The following is a 25601-nucleotide window of genomic DNA, read 5'->3' as shown; positions in this document are numbered from 1 at the left end:
GTTCTGTGGGGCGAGCTCCGACCTCGCTCATCCCAGAAAGGAATGGAGGAGGCGCCCAGCTGGCTGGTGGCGGCTGCGTGTCCAGCCATCCGGGAAAGAGGCCCTTTCGCCTCCCCAGCCTTCCCGCTGCAGCTCTCCCCTCTGGCCCAGCTCCCAGGATGTGGGATGCCAAGCAGTTCCCGCCTCCTCCCCCTGCTCCCCACATCCCACCTTGCTCACAAAGGCAGGTCTGTCTGGAGCTGAGCAGGGCAGGCCCACGGGGAGGGCTGGTGCTCCACACCACACCCTTTCCTTACGGAAACGGACAGGTCTTGTCCAGTGACGGGGAGAGGGAGTTCCCCTCGTGGAATACCTCCTCTCAAGCTCAGCAGAGAGGCAGCGGGTGTATGTAAGTGGGAAGTTCTCTGCATGTCTGGTCAAAAGAGGGCTGTGAGTGCAGCACGTCACCACCCAAGCCAAGTCAGAGTAAATGCTCCCGCATTCAACAAGTCGCCTTCTAACCCTTTGCTCCTGAGTCAGTCAGAAATGTTTACTTTGCTTTGAAAATGGCCTCCATTTCCTAGTTAATATGCGTAAGAGAAGATGCTGCCACTCAGCATTGTGCTTTTGCCCAGCGATTGTGACCTGCAGTATGACCTTGAGAAGACTGCCCTGGGCTTCACTGTCTCCATTCACTTGACTTCACTACACCTAGTAAGGGCCCATGCATCCTACTGTTAGGCACATGGACTTGACAAGACACTGCAAGGGAATAAAGGTGGAGATGAAGTCCAAGTGTAAGCTCTGAAGTCTGGCTTCCTGGACTTAAATCCGGAGGGTCAGCTCACCTGTCTGAGCATCAGGTTACTTGACCTGTGATAGCCCCCACCCCGCATTGTTCGTTATGAGGGTGCAACAGGGTAACATGAGTAACCTCAGTTGGCACAGCCCCTGGCACATCTGGTCTCTGTAGCTGTTATTTTGTTAGTTATTCAGAATAAATAAGACAAGTTCCCTGTCCTTGATGGAGGGTGAGAAGGAAAATCATAAGTAAGGCAGACTGGTAAGTGCTTTGATGAAGGTACCCTACACTGGAGGGAGAAGAGGTCCAGGAGGATTTAGTGGAAGCTGTGGCAGGTCAGACACAAGGACAAACAGCTTCATGCATGTGGACATGGAGTAAAGGGAAAGTTGACCAGAGGCCTGAGTGTGGGCAGGCAGAGGCGGTCTGGTCCCAGCGTGAGTGACTGGGGCTGCTGGGCCGGGGCACGCACACTAATTTACAGGTCAGTGCACACTAGTTTGGAGTCACGCCAGAGAGGACCCCAAGTGGTGCCACCTGAAGAGTGTAGACTTCTATCTGCAACTGGTGGGCAGTCAGTGGAGATCTTTGAGAAGGGAATTAGAAAGATGTTTCTGGTAACATTTTATGGGAAAGTCTTGGTGGGGGCGGGGGTGGGGCGCTGGGCACTGAGGCTGAGGGATACTTGCTCTGTGTTCCCATCTCTAAAAATTCACTAGGCTTCTAGTCCTTGCTTAATATTCACCTTCTTTACTTGACTACAAGGTCGTCTAGGACAAGAGCTATATGCTTCCTTCACACAGCTCTACCCCCCAGCACAATCCCTGGTGCTTCATAGAGAGCTGTTGAATTAAAATAGACAAAAGATCTGAAGCTTGAGCCATGAGAATAGAGGGAAGGGATGGTCTAAAGTCACTTGAGGAGGAGCATGAAGAGGATTTGGCAAATGCCAGGAACTCAGCAAAGGAATAATCAGAGATAGCATAGGACATGGTGGGGAAGATGGAATCAGGAGAAGCCTGGTCAGCGATGCAGGTACCAAGTGCCTGACAGAGTGGGCTGCTTCCCAGGGGTGAGACACCATCCATTCAGAGCTGGGTGTTGGGCAGGCGTTGGACACAGGGCGCTGGGGAGAAGCCAGAGTCGGAGGCAGATGCGGGAGGGTCAGAGATGTGGGGAGAGATGGGGATCTTCAAGGGAGAAGGACCCAGAGCCTGAAAAGAGAGGTGGACAGAGGCAGCTACCCTGGGGGACACCCCACAATCTCAAGAGATCCCTAGTGCAGCCAGTGATCTCAGAGAAGTCGCAGGGGACTGGAGGCCAGAGGGTACAGGATCACAGCATTCAGCGGGAAAACTGGCTCTAGGCCACACCGTTCAAAGCTGCTGAGAGGCTAAACAGATGGAAAACAGAAGCCAGAACCTCGAGATTGGTCTCGTGGCATTGCTGTGCCAGTCACTCCTTCCAGCCTTCTAAATGAAGATACATACTCACCAACCCTCCCATTATCAGAACCTTCCATTGCTTCCCACTTCCCAAACATTAAGGCCCTAAGTCCTTGGCAAAGGGTTTCTGTGACCCCCCTAATCTTTCCTGGAAGCCTCACCTTGCTGTTGCACGTCCAGGTCTTCATGAGTTGGTTCATGCTATTCCTTCAGCCTGGAAGGGCCTTCCCTTCCAGTCTCTCCTAGCTAAAATTCTTCTTACCCTTCAGGGCCTACATCACATTGCACCTCCTCTGCAAAGCCTTCCCTAATATCTCCAGTAAAAAGAGTCCTTCCTTTGAGGACCCATGGTGCAGTGCTTTGCCTAGAAGGAATTCTTTCGTTCCTTCTAAGATTCCATCCAGTTGTTGGCTTGTCTCTCCCCTTCACTGGATTATGACATCATGAGCAGAAGACATATCTTGTCTTTGAACATCCTGTGGCTTGATCTCTTATGCACAGAAGGGACTCAGCCAATGCCAGCAAAACAAAGGGAGAAACGAATGTCTGAGGACAGTAGATGCTGGCTGTTCCACTTGGAAATTACAGGGCCTAGGAGCTGTTTGACTTCAGGGCTTGGCCCTGCAACTAAAATCTTGGCCCAGCATTAGGTTGCTTTACAACCAGCTGTGCTATCTGTGATCTCTAGAGTCATTTTGATATTGTGGATACATTATTACAGATACACTTAAGATTTTCCTGAACATTTCCCATATTTAGACAAAGATGGAAAAACTTGGCCTGGTCATCAGAAGTGCTTTATCACATATGTTCCCCTTGATGGCGATTTAGAGTAATCCCTACACAATTCCATGAGGATCATAAACATATTTCGAGAGCCATGAATTAGGAGGAGAAAGTTTCCCAACACTCAATTTACAGACTCAGAAAGCATCTGTTCATTTAATCATCTGTCATCTTCAGCCCCTCTGAATAGGCTCTGACAGTATTTAGATAAAATGAATATAATGGTTTTGTGACAGCTTGTTATTTGTAAGGAAAACATGTATTCAATAAACATATTCAACAAGGTTCAGCGAGCACCTCCGATGTGCCACTCATGTGTCCTTGTTAGACAGTGTATGAGTCGGATGGATTCTTTCTGTAGACTGTGTTTTAGGGGTTAGATATTCTCTGTTTTGTTGTATAAAACTGAGAGCAATTTAGGACTGATATAGACAGTCCTGCTTTTTTTGGTTGGCTTTGTTTTTATTTTAGGATAGACAGTTACAAAACACAGCTGGCAAAATGGAAAGAAAAGCTACATTCTTCATGCAGCTGTGAACAACAGAATTTAAATATCTCTAATCCAGCAGACCTGGTTCTTGGCAAGGGAGGGAAAACGAGTACATTGTTTTTTACTACTTTAGGCTTTCACACTCATACACACATGTGTGCACATGCATATCCAAAGAGTAAAAAGGCAGTGAAGCCGGAGGGTATGTTGAGTGCTTTTAAAATTCTTTTTCCATGGGTCTTGCAGCGTTGGCTGGGAAGGAGTTTCCCAAAGAACTAACCTCGTAAGGAAAGCCTTCCCCTGCCTTTGTAATAATAAGAATCGCTTTCTCCTGAGCATTTGTCCTGTGCTAGTCTGGTGCCTGAAGAGCATTACCTGTTTTATTATATCCTCTGAGGTGTGTGCCGTCTACACATACAAAATGAGGCTCAGAATGATGACACAGGTTGCAAAACTGGGTAGGCATGGAATTGGAATTTAAATCTAGTTGTCTGGCCACAACTGGGATTTTCCTTAACCCATCTCCACTGTGGCAGAATAGCACCAAAACATACTTGAGAGGTGAATAATGACCAGACTTGGGGAAATGGGGCACATTCCAGATGACGTCTCCCCATCTTTAAGTGATTCCAAAGGACAGATGTAAGAAATGTGGTTGGCCTGCACAAAAGAACCCTAAAAATAGGGGTCTTTATGTTTTTTCTATTTCAATATATATTGCTCTTTCCTCCTTAACAGTAATAGAGCTATGCTTAAATGTTTTTGTAGAAGGATATTCAATATGGCATTATTAATAATAGTGACAATGAACTGAATATCCGATAATAGAGGACTCATTAGATTATAGAGGAGTACACTGCCACCATTAAGAAATCTGTTTCAGAACAGTCTTGAGTGGAGGACACCCACTATGTTGCTAAATGAAAAAGTAAGTTAAAAGTCTATAAAGACAGTATGATCCCATTTTTGTTTCACACACACACAGAAAAAGACAAATAGAGACACACAAACACAAAGAGAGACACACAAACACAGGCATATATATAACACAAGAAAAGAACTGGGAAATTATCAGTATTTTAACTGATCATCTCTTGATGATGGGTAAACTTTTATTTTCTTAAATTGTATTTTCTGGTATTACTTCCATTTCCTATAATGAAATATATTACTTAATTATCTAAGAATAATTTTTTAAGTAGTGCATACTCATTAACTCAACAGCTTCATCATACGAACAGTTTTTGAGAATCCACTATGTACTAGACTCAAAACGTTAAAAAAGAAAAACAGAAATTAAAGTTACTCACACCCTTGTTCACTGGCATTTTGGATGATCTCCTTCAGCTCATTTTCTGTGCTGCATTGAAAGCATAATGGTGACCAAAGCAGACAGCTACCAAGCGCTGGGACAGTTAGGAGTCCTGCCAATGGAGATTGAGCAGCCTCTGGTCCCTGATTCGGCCGCTTCTACCTCCGGACATCATTTCCCTTCCCTCTAAGTCTCAGCTCCATCATCAGTAAAAAGGATGGAGAGTGTACCTACGTTATCAGCCTTTTGGAGGATTAACCAAGTTACAAGTAAGTGGTTTGACGGAGACAACAAATGATAGCTGTTATTACTATTACTGTGTAGAATGGCTGCGTTGCTCTTCTGTTTTCCATCTCTTTTCTTCCAAAGAGTGTAGCATAGTTGTATTGCTCTTGGAGAGAAGGACCACTTTTTAGGTCTTTTTTGAAATTTTCTTTTAATTGGAGGATAATTAGTTTACGATATTGTGATGGGTTTTGCCTTACATCAACTTGAATTGGCCACAGGTATACGTGTGTCCCCCCCAACCCAAAGCCCCCTCCCATCTCCCTCTTTTTAGGTCATTAAGGCTTAGGACTTCCCTGGTGGCTCAAACAGTACAGCGTCTGCCTACAATACGGGAGACCTGGGTTCAATCCCTGGGTTGGGAAGATCTCCTGGAGAAGGAAATGGCAACCCACTCCAGTATTCTTGCCTGGAAAAATCCCATGGACAGAGGAGCCTGGTAGACTACAGTCCATGGGGTCACAAAGAGTCGGACACGACTGAGCGACTTCACTTTCACTTTCTTTCAAGGCTTATAAAGTCACCTTTGACTTTTGTCTGTGGTCGGATCACTCAGTCCAAGCCATTTTCAGGCAAAGCTATAAAGGACAGAGGAGCTGCCATGGTTTAAAGAAAAACCAGAGTATTTTTACATCTTTCAGAAAATCTTGGGAGCCAATGTTGGACAAAGATCTTACTTAATTGTGTTTGGAAACCTCATAAATGTGGTTCGGTATAGGCCTTATGATAGCTAAACTCTTGCTTATTCTCACCAACCCTGTGACTTCGGGCCTTGGTGTTCTGTTTTGTCTTATCAGCTCTGTTATTGTATGAGCTCTTTGGAGAGAGGATGCCTAGTAGTGGGCTAATTCCTGGAGGAGCCAGCCTGTTTCTGGTTGTGGCCCTATTTCAGCCTCCCCCATCTCCTTTCTGCATGACTCCCAGACCTCCTAACTCGGACCGCTGCCTTCCCTCCACCCATCTTAGAGTCAAATCTCCACTCAGGATCAAGTGAGGGTCTTAAAATGTCCATCATTGCATGTCACCTCTAATGCTAATCCCCCCGTTATTTTCAGTGCGTTCAGAATAAAGCCCTAGCTCTCTGCTTGACTCCAGGTTGTGCATGATCTGGTTCTTGCACACCTCTCCAGCTTCATATTGACCCATTACTTCACTGTTTATTCTTCTTGAGGTATCCTGGCCTCTGTTGGAGTCTAGAACACACGAGTTCTTGTCCACCTTGGGGCTTTATCTCAGGTTCTTCCTTCCACGAAGAATAGTCTTCATCACTCCTCTTGGCATGCCTGGAGCCCCTTAATCCTTCTGGTCTTTGCTTCTGTGTCACCTTGGAGAGACTTTCCCTTTCTACCTAATTTGTAGCAGCATTTCTTGTTTCAGGACCTTGTTTGTTCTATTTGTAGATCTTAGCATGGTTTTTACTTAGTTCTTTTTGTTGACTTACTTGGTGTGTGTGTGTGTGTGTGTGTGGGTGTGTGGGTAGGTGTGTACATTATTTGCCATTCACCTGCTGCATTAGAATGTCAGCTCCTCAAGGGTAGGGACCATGTCTGTCTCATCCTCGTATCCTTGAGGCAGGGCCCTTCACGGAGAATGCACCTGATATATAGGGAAGGGAGAGAGGGAGGGAGTCTCTGAAAAGTGGGATGCTTCTCCAGGCAGCCCAGTTTCCCGTGAATGTGGGCAGCGTGTGCTGCTTAGCCCTAACATTACTGTGCAAGTTTAAAAATAAAACCCCTGGGTGGAGTGAGAAACCTTTAAAGAGGATGGGGGAAAGATAATGAGAAACAGAAGCTGGCCAACACAGCAGGATGTGGGGCTGGCCAGGAAGAGAAAGGCACCCTGACTCCAAGAAAACACTGCAAGAGTCTGATGAAGGTAGTACTCCGTGTTACTAGAGGTCTTCCTCTTAGTCGACAGTGGATGAAAGACTTGAACTGTTTCAGGCTGTGCTTCCATCCCAGAGCGACATGTGTTTAGAGTCATTTTTTTTTTAAAGAGCTATTCTCTACAGTTCCTAGAACAGAGGCCTCCACACCCCACATCTGACTGCCATGCTGTCAGAAGAAGAAGGAATAGCAGGAGGTTACAGGGAGGTGATGAAGCCTGCTTTGGCTCACTCTCCCCGTGACCTTCCCCTGGGCCCCTCCCAGCGTGGAATCTGAACCTCCCACCACAGTAGGGCCCCGGCCAGACAACCCAAGGTATAGCCACCCTCCACAGTCTTGGCTCAGTTCTGGGGATGTGCAAGGCAGGGAGGGTCAGGTCAATGGGTCGCTAGAAACAACTGGGACGTTGCCTTGGAAACCCTTTTCCCCGACTTGCACTGTGTGCCTTTGGATCCACCCTGAACCAGCTGTGTATTAAATCCTCTGGCCGCAGTGGGAGGTAGGGAGTCATGTGGAGGAAGGTCAGAGTGTGTCAGGAAGGGGTCCACCTCCTTGATGGGAGACCATCGATCTTTGGGCCTTAGTGAGAGGTCTGACGACCCAGGAGAGCCATGGGCTGAAAATCCATACTCCGGGCCTGGTCTCTGTGGTGCAAGAATGGGCTGGGTTGAGTGTGGGGGCTGCCAGCATCCCCTCCTCCAGACTGTGGCCTGGACCCCTTCCCGTAATCCATCTCTCTCTGGTGCTCCAGAAGCCAAGTGATGTGCTCATGGTCACCTAGTGCAAGGGAGTGTTTGCAGACCTCTACAGCACTGTTCACCAGTGGGTTTTTCCATAATCCCTGCTCTGTGGTGGTCAGAAGGGCCATGAAGGAAATCAGCGACTATAGAGGGAGACAGCTGGAGCTTTCCATGCCCCTTCATAACCTCTGCTCCCCCTTCTAGAGATGAACTCTTGTAAAGAAGGAAACCAAAGCACAGAGAGGACCGGTTCTTACCCACAGTCACTCAGGAGGGCAAGATGGGGCATTGAGCAGCCTGGGTGCAAGATAACTGTGCAGTTCACAGCCTACAGCAGGCCATGCTGTTCACTCTGCGTTTAGTCTTCAAATATGTTAAACTCAAAGCCCAGGGTCAGGGGACATAGAGGAAAAGTTTGAAAGCACCCGAGCACCAAGGAACCACATGTACCCTGGAGGGGTGGGGATCCCACAGCCTTTTGGGAAATGGTACTAAAGGAGCCTTGCTAAAGTTGAAGCTTCTTTGTTTGTTGCAAACTCCTACAGCTTAAAACTGCTGAACAGGAGGCTTGTCTGCTCCATGCTTAAACTCTTCAAAGGAGCTATTGCTTTCTTGGCTAGTTCTAGGTTCCTGACGTGTGAATTTTAAGTGCTGAAAGAGCACAGGGTGATCATTGTCCCTTGGAACAAAGAAGACTGACGGGGGAACAGCAGGTGACCTTCATGTTCCCAGATCATTTTTTTAGTTCAAATACATTCTCAGGTTTCCTGCAAACCTTAGCCAGACTGCAAAGTGTTGGTAGCAATAATAATTAATATTTTATTGATCAAACGCTGTGTGCTCTGCATTATGTACTGAAACATTTTTGTCTCACTGACATCTTAAATCACCTCTGTGAGGGAGTAACAGCTAATGCTGATAATAAAACACACTTTCTCAGACTTCACCTGTATAAATTCACAGAGTCCCATCAACAACCCTCGGGTGTGGGTGCTGTTATCACGTCTCTGTTTCAGAAGTGGAAAGGTTCCAGAATTGGGCCAAGGCCTTACAGCTCTTGTGTGTCAGAACCAGAATTCAAACCCAAGCAGTCCTGCCTGCCCCAACTGGTATACTCCTATCCTCAGGCCCTGCAGACTGTCACTATGGAATAAGAAAAGGATGATGAGAGAGATGGGCCGGAAGTGGAGGCATCAGGAGAGCTCTTGGTCTACCACATCAGCTCCCTTTCCAATGAACTTAGGACACTGCCTCCCAAGTCTTCAGCAGAGACATCCCAGCACCAGCCCTGGAAAATGGCAGCTCATTCTGTGTGGCCAACCAAGCGGGGATTTTACCCTTGGGAGGAAACGATCCCGAGGCTAACCTGCATCTCTGTCCCAGAAACATCCCCATTAGCATTTCAAACATGAAAAACCAGTAGAGGCTTAAGGAAGAACATTTTGCTCCTTTAACCTAACCACCACCTTAGCACTGAAGACAAAGGAGCCAGGGCCACACCAGCCTTGAACTCTGAACCAGGGACGTGCTCTCCCAGGGCTGCAGCTTGCCGTGTAGACTCCAGGGAGTGACTCTGCAGTGGTCATTCCCAGCTTTCCTCCAATTGCCATTTCAAAATTCTGACATAGATTCTGAGGAAGAACAAGCACAGCCTAGTTTTCGAACAGCTCTCTGTGCCCCTGATTGGTACTGAAGCAGCACTTTGTGCCCATTGATTAATCAGTGCAGACACTGCTTCCACCCCCATGGACCTGGTAGCCAAGGTGGGGGTGAGTGGCTTTGTCCACTCCTCCCTGAGTGCAAGGGCAGGAATGTGCTGGATCAATGTCACCCTTCTGGGTGCCTGACCTCACTTGTTTGCCTTTGATGCCCATCAGCCAAAAGGTGTTATTCATCTCTGAGCATGAATAACACAAACAGGCTGAATTTTTCTAGGCTTCCAAAGTGAGTTCTCTGGAGAGACGAGATTATGCACACTAGGCCAGAGCAGCTGATGCAGAGCATGGGGTTCTGGGGGCTGTGAGGGGCCTGCTCACCCAAGCCAGGGTCTGAGGCCCTGAAGCACACTTGGCAGCACTGCTTTTCTAGAGCTGTGAGGAGTGACAGAGGCCGGGAGGTCCCACTGCTGCCCTTGGTTTTGGCTTTTCCACTCCTAGGATTGAACCAGTCGCTCATTTATTGAGCACTTACTATGTGGGTCAGTTCTGTTCTAGGCACTGGGGATACAGCAGGGAAAAAGAGAGACAAGGCCTACCCTCCTGAAGCTTATCTTCTAGGGGGAAGGATGAATCAAAGCAAACTTAAAAAAAAATTGACAAGATGATACAGACTGGGCTCAGTGCCATGAAGGAAATAGAGATAGAATAGGGAGTAACAGGAGAAAAAGCCACTTTGAGGAGTTGACCAGAGAGATGAGGCCTGAAGGACAAAGAGGTCTCCTATGTAAAGAACAGCAGGGAAAGTACTCCAGGCAGATGGAACAGCAATTTCAAAGTCCCAGAGGCAAGAAAGGGCGTGGAATGGCTGAGGCATGGAAGAGAGGCCAGTGGGGCTAGAGCTTGTGGGGGATATGAGAGGAGTGGGAGGATCTTGTCCCCATGAGACCCCCCAGCTGCTGTCACCTTCCTGAAAGTCTCCTCTCTTCTCCACAGTGGACTCCACTTGCCCCAGGGACTCATCCTTGCTAAGCCAACTCTAGCTCCTCTGCTGGAAGGAAAAGGAAGGGAATTCTTTTGTGACTGTCAGGACATATGGCAAAGGCATGGTGTTCAATTTGACATCAGGACTCACTCATGGTTTATGTCAACAGTGGCTGGCGTCGATGAGAAGTTTCCGAATGATGGGAATGGTGTGTGTGTGTGTCTGGTAGGGAAGACACCTGAGAGGGCTACAAACTCCAAGCTGGAATCCCATTGCCGCAGACCTATCTTTCTGCTTCTCATGTGAAATCCTGAATAAGGCACATTTTGGCTTTAAGTCCTTTGTACTCCTTCTTTATATTCTCTGCCTATTGTCATACCCGTGTCTGCCCACTTCCACCCTTTGCCACAAGGGTTCTGCCTGGGTTTCTTGCCCCTACTTCTTGCCTCTTTACGACTTGAATCTCAACCGTTCTCCACAGCCCTGCTGAATGAGCCTGCTGACTGCTGACCTGTTCCTGTAGCTTCAGGATAGGTTCTGCAGGCAAAGGAGAGGTTACATTCATGAGACCTCTGTGTGTCCTTCAAGTGATGCCAGAGAAGGTCGGGCTTGGCTGCCTGGTCAACCCCAGTCTGAGCCTGGCCCGGCTCCCAAGGTCTTGAATTAACCTCATCAGTGGGAGACAATGGTCCCTATTTAGACTCTAAAATGCTGCACTCAGTATGTCAGCAAATTTGCAAAACTCAGCAGTGGCCATAGGACTGAAAAAGGTCAGTATTCATTCCAATCCCGAAGAGGGGCAATGCCAAAGAATGTTCAAACTACCGCACAGTTGTGCTCATTTCACATGCTAGTAAGGTTATGCTCGAAATCCTTCAAGCTAGGCTTCAGCAGGATGTGAACCAAGAACCTCCAGATGTACAGGCTGGATTTCAAAGAGGCGGAGGAACCAGAGATCAAATTGCCAACATGCATTGGATCATGGAAAAAGCAAGGAAGTTCCAGAAAAACATCTACTTCTGCTTCATTGACTATGCTAAAGCCTTTGACTGTGTGGATCACAACACACTGGAAAATTCGTAAAGAGATGGGAATACCAGACTACCTTACCTGTCTCCTGAGAAGCATGTATGCAAGTCAAGAAGCAGCAGTTAGAACCCGACATGAAACAATAGACTGGTTCCAAATTGGGAAAGGAATACGACAAGGCTGTATATTGTTACCCTGCTTATTTAACATCTGTGCAGAGTACATCATGTGAAATGCTGGGCTGCATGAATCACAAGGTGGAATCAAGATTGCTGGGAGAAATATAACAACCTCAGATATGCAGATGATACCACTGTAATGGCAGAAAGCCAAGAGGAAGTAAAGCCTCTTCATGAGGGTAAAAGAGGAGAGTGAAAAAGACTGTTACAGAGACTGGGAGGCTTAAACAACAGAAATTTCTTGTCTCACAGTTCTGAAGGCCAGAAGTCCAAATTCAAGGTATTCACAGGGTTGGTTCCTCCTGAGCGCTGTGAGGAAAGGATGTGGTCCAGGCCTTTCTTCTTGACACGCAGATGGCTGTCTTCTCCTGTGTCTTGTCATGTCCTTTCCCCCGTGTGTGTCACTATGGCTTAATTTCCCCTTTTTAAAAGGAGACCAGTCATACTGGATTAGGATCCACCCTAATGACCTCATTTAAACTTGATGACCTCTGTCAAGACACTGTCTCCAAATAAGGTCACATTCTGAAATACTGGGGGTTAGGACTTCCACCTACAAATGTGAGGGGGGACACAGTTCAGCCCATAACTACTACCTTCCAACTACCCTTTGCCCCCACCTTTTTTGGTTTATTGAATGAGATAAAAATAGGGAACAACAAGGATACATCATCTTCTGAAGAAATTATGTGGGAGTCTCAGGATGGGGGAGGACAAGATAGGAATATGAAGAGGAGAAAGACACTGAAGGGTGAGAAAAGAGGGTTGAACTGACAAAGAGCTAAAACTACCCTCACCTATCTGTGAGGAGCTCCATGGCTATGCTATGGAAACCTGTGGGGCCTGGGTTCCTATCTGAGATCTGCCACATACCAGCAGTGAGGTCTTTACCCTCGCTTGTGAAATGTGATAACAACAGTACCTAACTTATGGGATGGTTGTGAAGGGCTTAGCACTGTGCCCAGCACCTGATGGGCTGCTACTGTTGTTCCCACAGTGTAGGTTTAGCCTAAGTAAAACGGTGGTTCAGGAAGAAGTCCAAGTCAAAAAAGAGGCTAATCGCCACTGATTCAGGCCACACGACTCTGTTCTCATTAAAAGCAATGAAGACAGGGAACCAGAGCAACTGAAGCAGCCCTGGGCTTCTTCAGCTGTGACCTGTCGACTGGAGGCATCAGAACCAGCTGGGCCCTACCCAGGAAATGCAGAATCCTGGGCCCTTGTGAACCCCGCTACGTCAGTACTTGTGTGGGTAGTTCCCAGGAACCTGATATTTTGACATTTTTTAATTAATTTTTGGCTGCTCCGTGTCTTTGTTGCTTGCATGGGCTTTCTCTAGTTACCGGGAGCGAGGGCTACTCCTCCTTGTGGCGCGTAGGCTTCTCGCTGAGTGTCTCCTCTCTTTGCAGATCACAGGCTCTGGGTGCATGAGCTTCAGTGGTTGTCGTGCACAGACTCAGTAGTGTGGCTCACGGGCTTGGGTGCTCCACAGCCTGTGGCATCTCCCTGGGGCAGGGATCAAACCCACGTTTCCTGCGTTGGCAGGTGAATTCTTATCTGCTGCCCCACCAGAGAAGTCCAACACGTTTTATTATTATTATTAATTAACTTACTTTTTGAATATAGTTGATTTTATCATGTGTTAATTTCTTCTGTACAGCAGAATGATTCAGTTACATGTATATATACATTTTTAAAATATTCTCTTCCATTATGGCTTATCACAGGGCATTGAATATAGTTCCCTGTGCTATATATATAGATATAGTAGGACCTTGTTGTTTATCCATTCTATATATAATAGTTGGCATTCGCTAGTCCCAAACTCCCATTCCATTCCTCCTCCCCCTTCCCTTTCAGTTCAGTTCAGTTGCTCAGTCGTGTCCAACTCTTTGCGACCCCATGGACTGCAGCACGCCAGGCCTCTCTGTCCATCACCAACTTCCAGAGTTTACTCAAACTCATGTCCATTGAGTCGGTGATGCCATCCAACCATCTCATCCTCTGTCGTCCGCTTCTCCTCCTGCCCTCAATCTTTCCCAGCATCAGGGTATTTTCCAATGAGTCAGTTCTTCACATCAGGTGGCCAAAGTATTGGAGTTTCAGCTTCAACATTAGTCCTTCCAATGAATATTCAGGACATATTTCCCTTAGGATGGACTGGTTGGATCTCCTTGCAGTCCACGGGACTCTCAAGAGTCTTCTCCAACACCTCTGTTCCAAAAATATCAATTCTTCAGCGCTCAGCTTCCCTTTAGCAACCAAAAATCTGTTCTCTCTGAATCTGGTGTTTTAAACAAGCTCCCATGTGATGCTTATGCACATTAAAGTTTGAAAATGCCTGGGCCAGACCACAGGTTCTGGAGCAGCAAGGGTGAGTCTTGTCCATCAGTAATCCCCACATCTACACAGCTCTGGTACAAGGTAGGCATACCTTCCCATCACCAGCATTCCTTAGGTAAAGTCAGAGAGGTGGGCTTGAGCAACTATGCATAAAACAAATCTCTGTGTCATGTTTTGAACATTCAATTTAGAGAGATTACATTAGCAAATCAAGCCTTTTGCATCACTATAAACTTCACTGTGCCCAGATGCTAAGTTCTTTATTGCCCATTCCTCCTCTCTCCATGGCTGGAGTCACCTAGTCTTGACCTTCGGCTTAGCTCAAGATGACCTCTGACCTTAGGCTGGAGGTTTGTCAAGAGCCGTGGCCCAGCACCCTTGCTGTGTCCTCATCTCTGTTGTTAGGCACCATTTTCTCTCTTGTTGGTACCATCCTCTTGCAGGAAAGCCTGTGGCCCACCTTGTCCCCCAGGGCCTGCATTCATGTCTTGTTCCTAAACACCCAGTCCTAAGGTCATGAGTCCTCAAGGCTGAGATTCTGTCTCCAGTCCAATCCAGGGTCTTGCCATATCTTGACAGAGTTTCCAAATCCTGGCCTACTTTCTAGGGCCTTCAAGAATCATCTTTTCCTGAAGTCCATCTGTCACCAAACTCTACCTGCCTCTCAGAACACCTCCAGTGATCCCCCTAACTGTAGATGACACACCAGCTAGGAGCACAGCCTAGGTATAAGTTCGGCTCTGCCACTTTTTAACTGTGTGACCGTAGGCGAATGGCCAAACCCACCAAGCTCAATTCTGCGGCCATGAGAGCCCCACTTCACGGAGTTGTTACTAGAATCTGGCGAGGTCACATACAGAGTCAAGAATGGTGCCTGGCTCATGTAAAGGCTCAAGAAATGCTGGCCACCAGCACAGAAGCTCCTCTATTCTTTTTTTTTTTTTTTTTAATTTCAATTGGAGGCTAATTACTTTACAATATTATAGTGGTTTTGCCATACATTGACATGAATCAGCCATGGCTTTACAAGTGTTCCACTTCCTGAAACCCCCTCCCACCTTCCTCCCCATCCCATCCCTCTGGGTCATCCCAGTGTACCAGCCCTGAGTACCCTGTCTCATGCACTGAACCTGGACTGGCGATCTGGTTCACATATGATAATATACATGTTTCAGTGCTATTCTTTCTATTCTAAAAGCTCAGAAATGTAAGCAAAACACCACACCAAGCAAAAGCATCTCTGTTTCCCAAAAGGTGGCACTGGTGGTCACACAGAGAGTCACTTGGACCTTGGAACAAAGGGACTTGTGAGCAGCCTTTTCAGAACTCACCTTTCAATAATGATAATAACAACAACAACAGATACTTAAATTTTGCTCACTATAAACCAGCCACTGAGCTAAGAGCATTTACTCATTTGAGCCTTTCAATTATAAGGCTAGTACTTTATTGCCCCATTTTATAGATGAGAAGACTAAGGCACAAGGTCACAGGACTAGTAAGTGTCAGAGTCTGAATTTGAACCCTGGCTTCTTCCTACCTGCAGAGTCTGTTCTTAGCTTCTGTTCTGCTGGCCTCTCTTAAGTGGTAACATTTAGGAATCAAGGTAATTGCCCTCCTCCTCTTCCCTCTTCTCCTGCTGTAGGCCAGATGCTTGTCCTTGTTCCTGTGGACTCCTTTACCTCCCAGCTGAGTTGGACATCCTGTCAGCCCAGGTTCATTCGCCCTTACCTGCCCACCCAGTTAAGCCCCCGCCTTTCTCTATGGTTGGCTAGGCTGGATCCAGTCCCATGGGACACCTTGCCACAGTATTTGATGGACTTGATGAGTGATACTTTTCTTAAGGAAAAATAGTCATTCACCTGTACTTTATATGTCATGGATAGTTGTTAGATTTACCTGAAACAGGGTATGTCTGTAGCCCGAATGGCTGCAGATTATCTTTCCAGGAGCTTAAATCAAGGAGTATTTCATTAGCCAAGCACTGCCTATTTGATGACGTGGAAGGGGTGTGCCTTCCCCTCCGTATAGTCCCTGACTGCTGGAAGCTGGCGCAGTGGGTAGCAGCTCCACGATCCTTAACCGTTTATTCAGGATCCACAGGATGCACATCAGCAGAATGAGCAAACACATCTCTGTCTCGGCATCAGACATCCCTTCTCTGGGTGTAGATGGAGTGTATAGGTGTCTGACCACTGTCACCATGGAAATGCATCATCAGAGTTTGTGCTGCCTGCCTGTGAAATCAAGCCACTTAATCAACTGGATACTTCCTCCTCGAATCCTTTTTGGAAGCTGGCCAGGCGTATATGCATATGTGCACACCAGGTCTGGGAGGAAGTTTATAAGTAACTCAGTGTCTTCTTCCTTAGTTCTTTTGTGTTAACTTTGCTTTTGATATAATAATACATTTGCAAATCCTTTTCTTCATGCTAAAAAGGCAGCATCAATAGAAAACAGTTTCCCTGAGTCTACCCATTGCCCTTGGCAGCAGATCTGGCAAATTTGCCTTCGGATACATGATCTCAAAAGGGGAATTTCCTTCAGAGCCCTCAATGACCAACACAAAGAAAACAAAGGAAGTTTGTGACTGTGAATCACAGTCTCCACCAAAATCCACACTCATTCACCCAGACAGCCACTTTGCTAGACACCACTCAGCTTAGCTGGTTTCTCCCTAACCCTTTGCCACCACTGGGCTGGGTCACCCTCAGTCAGAACCCGGATGCTTGTGTCCACCCACCGGTGTTCGTGGAGCTAAGTCATGAACAATTGTATCCTTAGAGCAAGTGAAAGGGAGAGTACTAGTCACCACAGCAGGAAGGTGGGGGTGGATTTAAACAACTGGAGAGAGCACAGAGCGAGCTCTTGCACCTGATAGATAGGTGTGTGCCCTCTTGAAAAAAGGGTCCTTGATTTTTTAAGGATTTTTTGAATGTTCTATCTAGAAGCCTTGCATACTTTCAGCATGTAATGGTGATGTGGGTGTGGATAGCATCAGTGCCAGAGAATGTGCCCAGTGGCTAGCCATTCCTGTTCCCTCTCTGCCGGTGCCTATCTGGAGGGGCACTGAGATGACAGTGTGATTTTCAGAGAGGATTAGAAGGATGGTAGGAAGTAATCCAGGTGACCAGTGGGGCCATTGGAATCCCACCCTCTCAAGCATACTCAGTTAATTGCATATTTCAGCCTAATATTTATATCAAAATGTTGACTAATTCTAAGGTGCCCACCCAGTAGACAGGGTTGCTAAGACGGCTGAATTTCCAGGCTACTTAAGAGGGTGAATGTGACAAGCAAAATAATGCTAGCCATGCTCAGTACAGCCACAGAGTCCTGCCAAACCACAAAGGTTTTAGTGAATGAGAGCCTTCTGCTCCCTCTGGTCCTCATGGCCGGCAGTGGGGGATGAAGACACAGGAGGAAGCACGCTGCATGACTATTCTCACAGGCTCTGCACTCCAGGTGCTATTTTTTACATGTCTGTGATATTAGCCAGCCTTTCTTTCTTTTTTTTCCCAAGAAGCCTTATACTTGCACTCAGACAGACAGACAGACACACACACACACACACACACTGTCTCTCTCTCTCTCTCTACCTCAGCACTGGATGTATATAACCTGCTTTCTGCTCCCAAGAGTAGAAACCCTGATTCCTACCTGAACAGCTTGCAGGCTGAGGGCTTTTCCTCTCCAGTCGAAGGGAAAGAGGATCCTCTCAGTCTCATCCGCCCTGCGTTGTCACTGTCAGTGTGCTGCGACTGCTTCTCCAGCAGCCCCAAGCTGGCTCTCTGCACCTCCCGGTGACTGCAGCTCTGTGTGGGGAGAGGGGACGGGCCGTGGCATGTACATCAGGTTGCTGGTCCGCCTCCAAACACCGTACTCCAGAGCCGGCTCCCAGTCCTGCAGGGCTGTGTGGGAAGCAGGGAGGCAGGCAGGGGGCTGAGCGTGCAGCCTGTAGGTCTCTCTCCAGCCCCGTTTTGATCGGCAGAGGGGACCAGCCTTTAGACAGCTGCCTGTACCGACCCTGCCCACAGGGGTGCACACGGAGTACCCCTAGCCTTGGGCAACCAACAGCAGGCCCAGGAACACAGAGCTCATGGCCAGCGGGGAAGGGAGAAAGAGACAGCAGACAGCGGCGGCAGCTCTCCTGGGTGTTATTTTAACGTGGTTTGTCTTGGGGCAAATGGCTGCACTGAATGGACTACTAGCCCGTCTGGGCAGATTCCTGTTTATTTTGAGGCCTCAGTTGGCAGGGAAACAGCAGGTCATGGCTCAGAGACACTCCTCTGCAATCAGAAGACTGCTGGATGAAAAGGAATCCTTTTCTGTTCTGACTTCTGGCATCTCTGCACAGAGTGTAGATGTCTGTCTGTCTGTCTGTCCCTGTTTTGCAAAGCCACTCGAGGCAATGGCCATGCAGTTTAGAGCTGGGGAGGGGCTGCAGAGAGAATATTTCTGCCCTTTCTCACCAGTAGTCAAACCTGTCCCTGCTGAACTAAGCAAATCATCAGGTGGGGTTTCTTCAGTGGACCACGGGCATCATCTTTGCGCCCCTGGCCAGGATGGGGTAAGGAAGAGGGGAAGCTGCTTGTATGAATGACTTTTGGCTACAACATGAGGAATGAACCTGGACTGAAAGGCTATGGATCAGGAGGTATCTCTGAAGAGACCAAATGGAAACATGATTAATAGTTTCCTAGAATTGACAAAGAGTCCTGTTCCTGATGCAGGCATTTGAGCCTGGGAGGTGTCACTGAGAGAGAGAGAGTGTGTGTATGTGGTACATGCATACAAGCCTGCCCACCTGGTGATTCAGATAGGAGGTACAGATTGACCTGTTGGAACTAGAAATATATTCGCTGGTTTCTCCCTCCTCTGGGAAGGTGGAGACGGAAAACTGTTCTCCAAAGTCATCAGGGAAACTTCATGTGCCTCTGAAGGAAGGAGCTCAGAAAAGCTCACCTCCTGCGACAAAGAATTAGAAGCACAGACAAGCATAACTCTTATAATGGATGAAGCACAGCTCTGCTAAAAGGAACTTGAGAGGTACAGGAATAATTGATTTTTCTAAACTTTATTAACAGGAACTTCAGTGAACTGTCAAAGATCCTTTTGACAAAATTTAAAATTTGCTTAAAAAAAATAGTCATCTGCACCATTCCGAAGGACCTTCTAGATCATAGATGAAGATATTTTAGACAGTCATCTTCTTAATATTGGAGAATTGTTTTGCTGCTTCCAGAGTGCATGTGAGCTGTTTTTAGCCACATGGAATGATAGGAGGTAAAGTTAGGAAGCACCCTAAATCTTCCCTGCAAGCTGCTGTGATTATGGTGACAATCAAATGTGCCCAAATGTGTGACAACACCTCGAACACCAGTAAGTGTGTGAATGCAAGTGTAAGTCATTATTTTAGTGCTGTTTCTTCATTACATCTAGTCGTCAAATGCTATTAAGGAAAAAAAGCCAAAAAACCACACAGCTCCTAGGCAGACATAGGCAAGTGCAATCCCTAGCTACTGATGTAAACCCATTAACTTAGTACTCTCAGGTGTTGTTTGGCAGTGTTCCTGTCCAAATACTGGGAAATCATGATTTCTCAGTTCCTTAAAGTACTTAACGTAATTCTCCTCAATACTGAATTTTTAATGTTTTAATTTAACATCTCTCAAGTTCCATATTTGTTTCAATTTCCATGTCAAGTGTATAGATTTATCTTTAAAAAAAATTTATTATAGTTTATTTACAATATTGTGTTAATTTCTGCTGTACAACAGTGATTCCGTTTTATATACATATATATACACACACATACACACATATCCTTTTTCATATTCCTTTCATTATGGTTTATCACAGGATATTGAATATAGTTCCCTGTGCCATACAATAGGACTTGTTGTTTATCCATTCTGTATACAATAGTTTGCATCTACTACAACTCCAGCCTCCCACTGTATCCCTCTCCCTCCTCCCCTTCCCCACGGCAACCACAAGCCTGTTCTCTGCCTGTGAGTCTGTTTCTGTTTCATAGGTAGGTTCCTTTGTGCCGTATTTTAGATTCCACATGTAAGTGGTATATGGTGTTTGTCTTTCTCCTTCTGATTTAGTCTACTTAGAATGATAATTTCTAGTTCCATCCATGTTGCTGCTTATGGCATTATTTCATTCCTTTTTGTGTCTTCATAGTATTCCATTGTGTATATATATCATACCTAGATTTATCTTTTAAATAATATATATTCAGATGCATGGAATCATGAGATATGAAATGTTGGCCCTTCTGTTATTTAGCATGGTAAAGAATGGGAGGTTTTCTAGTTTAAAAGTCTGGCCTCAGAATAGCCAACCCCCTAGCTCTGGGCTAGGAAATAGTCCATGGAAATAATAGCTGTCAAAGCCTCTTGATAAGCATTCACAAGCCACTAGATCCTGTAGAGAGTAAGTAACAGAAACCATAGTGTCCTTCAAAGCTCTGAGGCCACTTTCAATGCCATTAAAACCATTTAAGGTTGTGAAGTAATTAAAACTTCACATGTGCACTTACTAGCACTACAGAGGGTAGGTCTGAGAAAACAAGAAAATGACAGATTTGGAGGACCAACAAAAATCCAAGTAGAAGTCTGGTAGGTTTATCCACAGAGGTGTGGCCTTGGCCAGAATCAGCCCTGTCTACAATGTTGTGGCTGGTACTGGAGCTGAGATTTTTCCTTCCCTGACCTGAGAGATTGACTTACTACCAAGCACTTCAGCAGTTACTATTACAGAAAGTGGTTCTAAACCTCTTATAAGAGCTTTAGAAGGACAGGAAAAGTAAAATGTGGCATTTCTATAATTTTTTCTTATTCTGTGTTCAGTGCCTCTGAAAATCAGACATAAAGCTATCACTTTTTAACTGCACCAACATGAGAGGAATCAGAGCATGATAGATTCAACAGGACTCCAAATGTCCACAGGAAATAAATTTTCTTTCTCTCCCGTCATAACACATAAGCCCTGGCTTCTTGTCTCTGAGTCTTGAGGCTGATGTTCAATATTTGCTTTAAAGTTTCCCTGTCATTCATCCTGTTTACATAAACAATGCAGTTATATGAAACGCATACCGGACACTGCATTTTCTTTCTAATCTCGTTTGACCTTGTTTGGACTCAAAAAATCCTAATCAGCTGACAGGAGAAATCAGATGCTGCCTGCCTGTCTCTCTCCCCACAGCAAAGTATTTCCTTCTGTTTATGCTCAATCATGCAATTAAATGAAGGGCACGCTGGCCTCCTGGTGAACCAGTGCCGAGATGACGGAGGGAAGCAATTTGACAAACAGGCCACAGGGAAACACAGCAGACCTTCACAGGAAATTGTATTAGCTGCCCAAGGAGACCCAACAGACACAAACACGACCAGAGCTACAGGACGGAAGCGGGGTCCAGAGGTTCTCCAGTGGGAAGGTGCCTTGCTCAAATCTCAGTGTGACCCAAGAGCAGGAACTAGGCCCTGTTTGTCGGCCTGGCTCTCAGCGACTACAGGAGAGGATGCTTGGAGAGGGTCACACCCATGAGAAGCAGGCTTTCTTTTTCTGATACTGGTACCCATTGCCTAGTCAATGTTTTCCTCGATCTCAGCTTTTCAATTTTACTTTAAAATATTTTATCTTTAAATAAAAGGAATGCTTTGTGTATATATAAAAAATGTACAGTATACAGAGAGGCACAAAATGACCCTCACTAACCCCCTTCTTCCCAAAGATAATTGTTATTCACTTTTTTTCTGGATCCTTTGAGGGGAAAAAAATGTCTTTATACACCTGAGTGTATTGTTTAAAAGCGATTTACTAAGCAGAGGGTCCTGCATTGTTTGTTTTTCACCTAATACTAGATCTTTGCATGTAGGTCTGGTCTATCCAGGAGCCAGTGTTCCTTGCCTGGCTTGTTGCGGTACCTCCTTGCTGACTTCCCTGCTTCTGCCATTACCCTCTACAGTTCATTCCAGAGGAATCCTGCTAAAAGGTAAATGGGATTGTGTTTCTATTTGAACAGAACTGCCCAGTGCCTTTCTCTGGCACTAAGAACAAGAGCTAAGCTTGCTGTCACCACCGGCACCTTCAGGTCCGTCCCTGATACGTTTCTCACTGTGCTCCAGCCTCTTGCTCCTCATACAAGCCACGTGTGGTCCTGCCGCAGGGCCTTTACACTTCCCGTGCCCTCCCCCTGAAGTGCGTGGATTTCTTTTCTGCCCCTCGATTCTTTACATGGCTGTCTCTTCCTCATCATTCTAGTCTCACTTCAGACCCTCCTCCCTGACCACCTGTTCTAAATTAGCCTCTCATCTATCTTTCTTTTCCTTCATAGATCTTATTACTATCTGAGAATTATCATGTTCAGTTATTTGTTGACTTATTTGTGTGTCCTCCTGACACACACACTAAAATGTAATGTCCATGAGAAGAGCCAGGGATTTTATTTGTCTGTTCAGCCTTATATTTCCAGTACCTAGACCAAGGGTTCTCACATTTGAATGTGCATCACAGTCACAGATGACTGGACCTCAACTCCAGAGTTTCTCTTCAGAAGGCCTGGAGTGGGCCTGGGAGTTTGCATGTCTGACAAGTTCCAGGCGATCCTGAGGCTGCTGGCCCATGGGCCAGACTTTGAGAACCACAGTCTGCACAGTGCCAGCTACACGGTGGGTGTTGCTTATACATTTATTATGTGAATACACAAGTCTGCACAGAAGGATCTGCTACTTTGTTTGGAATGGCAGTTTTATTTTCAGTTTATCATTTATATTTACTGGACTATAAACCTCCAATTCTTTGTGATAGGAGGGCTCCAAGTTCTGTCAGCTAAAGTGATGTATTAGCTCCATTCATTTGTCAGCAGATGATTAGAAACCTAAAGTGTTACAGGTCCGGGGGAACCAGTGAGAGGCATTTATTGTTCTTTGCCTTAGTAACACCTCAAAGCCAAAGGTGGTGGGATTCTCGCTTGACATGTGACAGAGTACTTTCCCTGTGGGTAAGTACTCAGGTCTCCCCTGTATTTGTTTAACAACTATCCTATTGACTTGGCTTACACCTCAGTGCATTGCAATATATACAACACACACACACACGCACACACACACACATATATTTTCATATTGAATTTCAGGAAGTTACAAGATACCTCAAATCCATTTTGATCTAAAATTTAAAAACTCCTGATCTAATCATTGGCTATGTACTTGGCAAAACAAAGACAACCTGGATCCTCAATTTGTTAAATTCCCGATGAATAAAAATTTATTAAATGTAATGAGACAAACCTTAGAGGACAGCATTAGAGGACATCACTAGGTAATAAGGTTTCCCATCTTAGGTTGGAGAATGCTTTTTGAAGCATATTTTGAAACCCAGAAACAAAAATAGAGTAGTGAGATTGATTCCATAAAACTTAAAATGATCTTTACAAGAAAGAGGAGAATACGATCCATCTAGTCTAAATTCCAGGGAGAAATCTGCATCCTGTGTCTTCCATCTATATTTTTTCCACTTGAATTGTCTGGGGGACCTATAGCCAAGCTCAGTGGGATGAGACATAAGCTTATCAGAGCAGACAGGGTAAGACTACATCCTTCAACAAAGCCATTTTGTCACTTCGTTAATTATTTCATTAGCCATGGTTTGGGGTTTCTTTTTTTTTTTTTGAGAGATTTTTATTGAGATATAGTTCACATATCATCCAGTTCATCCATTTAAAGTGTGCAGTTAAGTGGTTTTAGCATATTCCCAAAGTGGTGCAACCGTCTCCACTTTCTAACTTAGAACACTTTTGTCATCTCCCAAAGAAACCCTCACACCCATTAGCAGTCATTCGTCATCCCCTCCCCACTCCCGCCAGGCCCACACAACCACCGGTCTACTCTCTGTCTCTCTAGATTTTCCTGTTCTGGCCATTTCGTATAAATGGGATCACATAGTATGGGTTTCTTTTCCTTAAAAAGCATAACGTCTGTAAGGCTTATCCGTATTGTAGCCTGATTCATATTTATCAGAATGCCATTCCTTTTTATTGCTGAGTATTTCATGTGTATGGATGTGTCCCATTTTATTCGTCCATCAGTTAAAGGGTATTTGGCTTGTTTCCTCTGTTTAGATATCAAGACTTATGGTGCTGTGAATGTGTGGTGTCCGAATTTTCATGTTAACATGTTTTTATTTCTCTTGAGTCTAGTAAAGGTTTTTCTCTTAAAGATTTACCCAAAACATTTTACTTAACTTATATAATTCTTTTCGTTTTTGTTTTGTTCTATCATGATCACTTGGGGAAGCAAGAAGGCTGGTATCCTAAGGACTTCAGAACTCCTCTGCCCTGAGTTTGAGCCCTCCTTGCTTCTGTGTAATTGGGGGTGTGACTTCATCTCACTGAGCCTCACTTGTGAGGAAGCCAGCTCTCTGATCCTCTCAGGGATACTGTGAGGATTAATGACATAAACCCAGTAGGATCTGCTCTTGAGAAGATACTATCCCACAGGAGTAGGTTCCTGTGTATCAGAGAAACAAGATACCCTCAGGCCAGGCAGGGGCTCCCCAGCACCACAGGTGACGGCATCAGCCAAGAGGCCAGTGGGTGAGTGCAGAGGCACAGAGGGTATAAACAGATACTGTTTACTTGAGATTTGGGTTTCCTCTGCGATCTGAATTTGGTTGCATTCTAAATCCTTCAGACCACCCTCTGCAGGAGGCCCTGGCTTGGTCACCCTGCTCAGAGGGCAGGAGAAAGGTCAGGGCCTTGCTCAGTGATGGGCAGCCAGATCAGCAAACAAATTCTAAAGCCCACCCTCCAGCTAACATTTTCCCAGAGACTACTCTAATAAAAGTACCTCCTTTTGTAAAATTCCTGTACCCTTGACCTTCTTGTTGGCTCTTGGGTAAGGGTATGACCCCTCACCCCTGGATACAGTCTAATAAAGACCCCCCTGTAGAGGCACTGGGAGCACAGGTGGCAGGAGAGGAGGCTAGAATATTTGAGCTTCCTCATGGTCTCTGACCAATCTCCTGTGCCCTTCACTCTTTAAAATCAGGCAGCAGAAAGTGCTATCGATAAACAGGGAATTAATGAGTTTAATAGGAAACAAGATGGCAGGCTTGCTTGGGCTCTAACTTCCAGACCACCACTTACTAGCTGTCTGATCTAGGACAAGTGACTAAGTTCTCTGAGACTAAAGTAAATGTCTGGATAATAGTGGTACTTACTTCACAGGGTCAGTGTGGGGACTTACTGAGAAGATGCCCATAGGGTCTCTAGTCTATCAGAGCTCTGTCAGTGTTTGTCATAGTTATTATATTACTTGCAAAATAAGAATGAAGGATCTCAAGTAATCTAACCATCCTCTCTAAGCTATTTAGTGACAAAGTGAAAGTTGCTCAGTCTTGTCCAGCTCTTTGCAACCCAATGGACTATACAGTCCATGGAATTCTCCAGGCCAGAATACTCGAGTGGGTAGCCTTTCTCTTCTGCAGGAGATCTTCCCAACCCAGGGATCGAACCTAGGTCTCCCACTCTGCAGGTGGATTCTTCACCAACTGAGCCACCAGGGAAACCCCTCCAAGCTATTCAGGGAGGCTGTTTTTATTTTTTATTTATTTTTACTAATTGGAAGCACCTAATATGTGTTAGACACAGCAGGTAGGGCTGGGGATGAAACT

General features: G+C 45.9%; 2 protein-coding genes across 7 annotated transcripts in view; one reads left to right on the top strand and one right to left on the bottom strand.

Annotated features, from left to right (window-relative positions):
• Positions 1-25601, top strand: part of LOC113895217 — a 453671-nt gene that overhangs the window by 389950 nt on the left and 38120 nt on the right. Inside the window, exon 12 of the mRNA XM_027546109.1 lies at positions 21805-21921. The gene's annotated coding sequence lies outside the window, so the exon portion shown is untranslated. The remainder of the gene's footprint in view (positions 1-21804; positions 21922-25601) is intronic.
• Positions 1-25601, bottom strand: part of FGF1 (fibroblast growth factor 1) — a 107024-nt gene that overhangs the window by 79157 nt on the left and 2266 nt on the right. Inside the window, exon 2 of one of the 6 annotated variants that reach the window (XM_027546121.1) lies at positions 17577-17827. The exons of 1 other annotated variant lie outside the window; for it this stretch is intronic. The gene's annotated coding sequence lies outside the window, so the exon portion shown is untranslated. Of the gene's footprint in view, positions 1-17576; positions 18101-25601 lie in introns of those variants that run through there. 4 more of the 6 variants (XM_027546122.1, XM_027546126.1, XM_027546125.1 and 1 more) reach the window with 4 other exon arrangements.

This window comes from Bos indicus x Bos taurus, chromosome 7 (genome assembly GCF_003369695.1).
Source record: "Bos indicus x Bos taurus breed Angus x Brahman F1 hybrid chromosome 7, Bos_hybrid_MaternalHap_v2.0, whole genome shotgun sequence".
Classification (NCBI taxonomy): Eukaryota; Metazoa; Chordata; class Mammalia; order Artiodactyla; family Bovidae; genus Bos; species Bos indicus x Bos taurus.
This window is presented reverse-complemented; position numbering and strand designations above follow the sequence as displayed.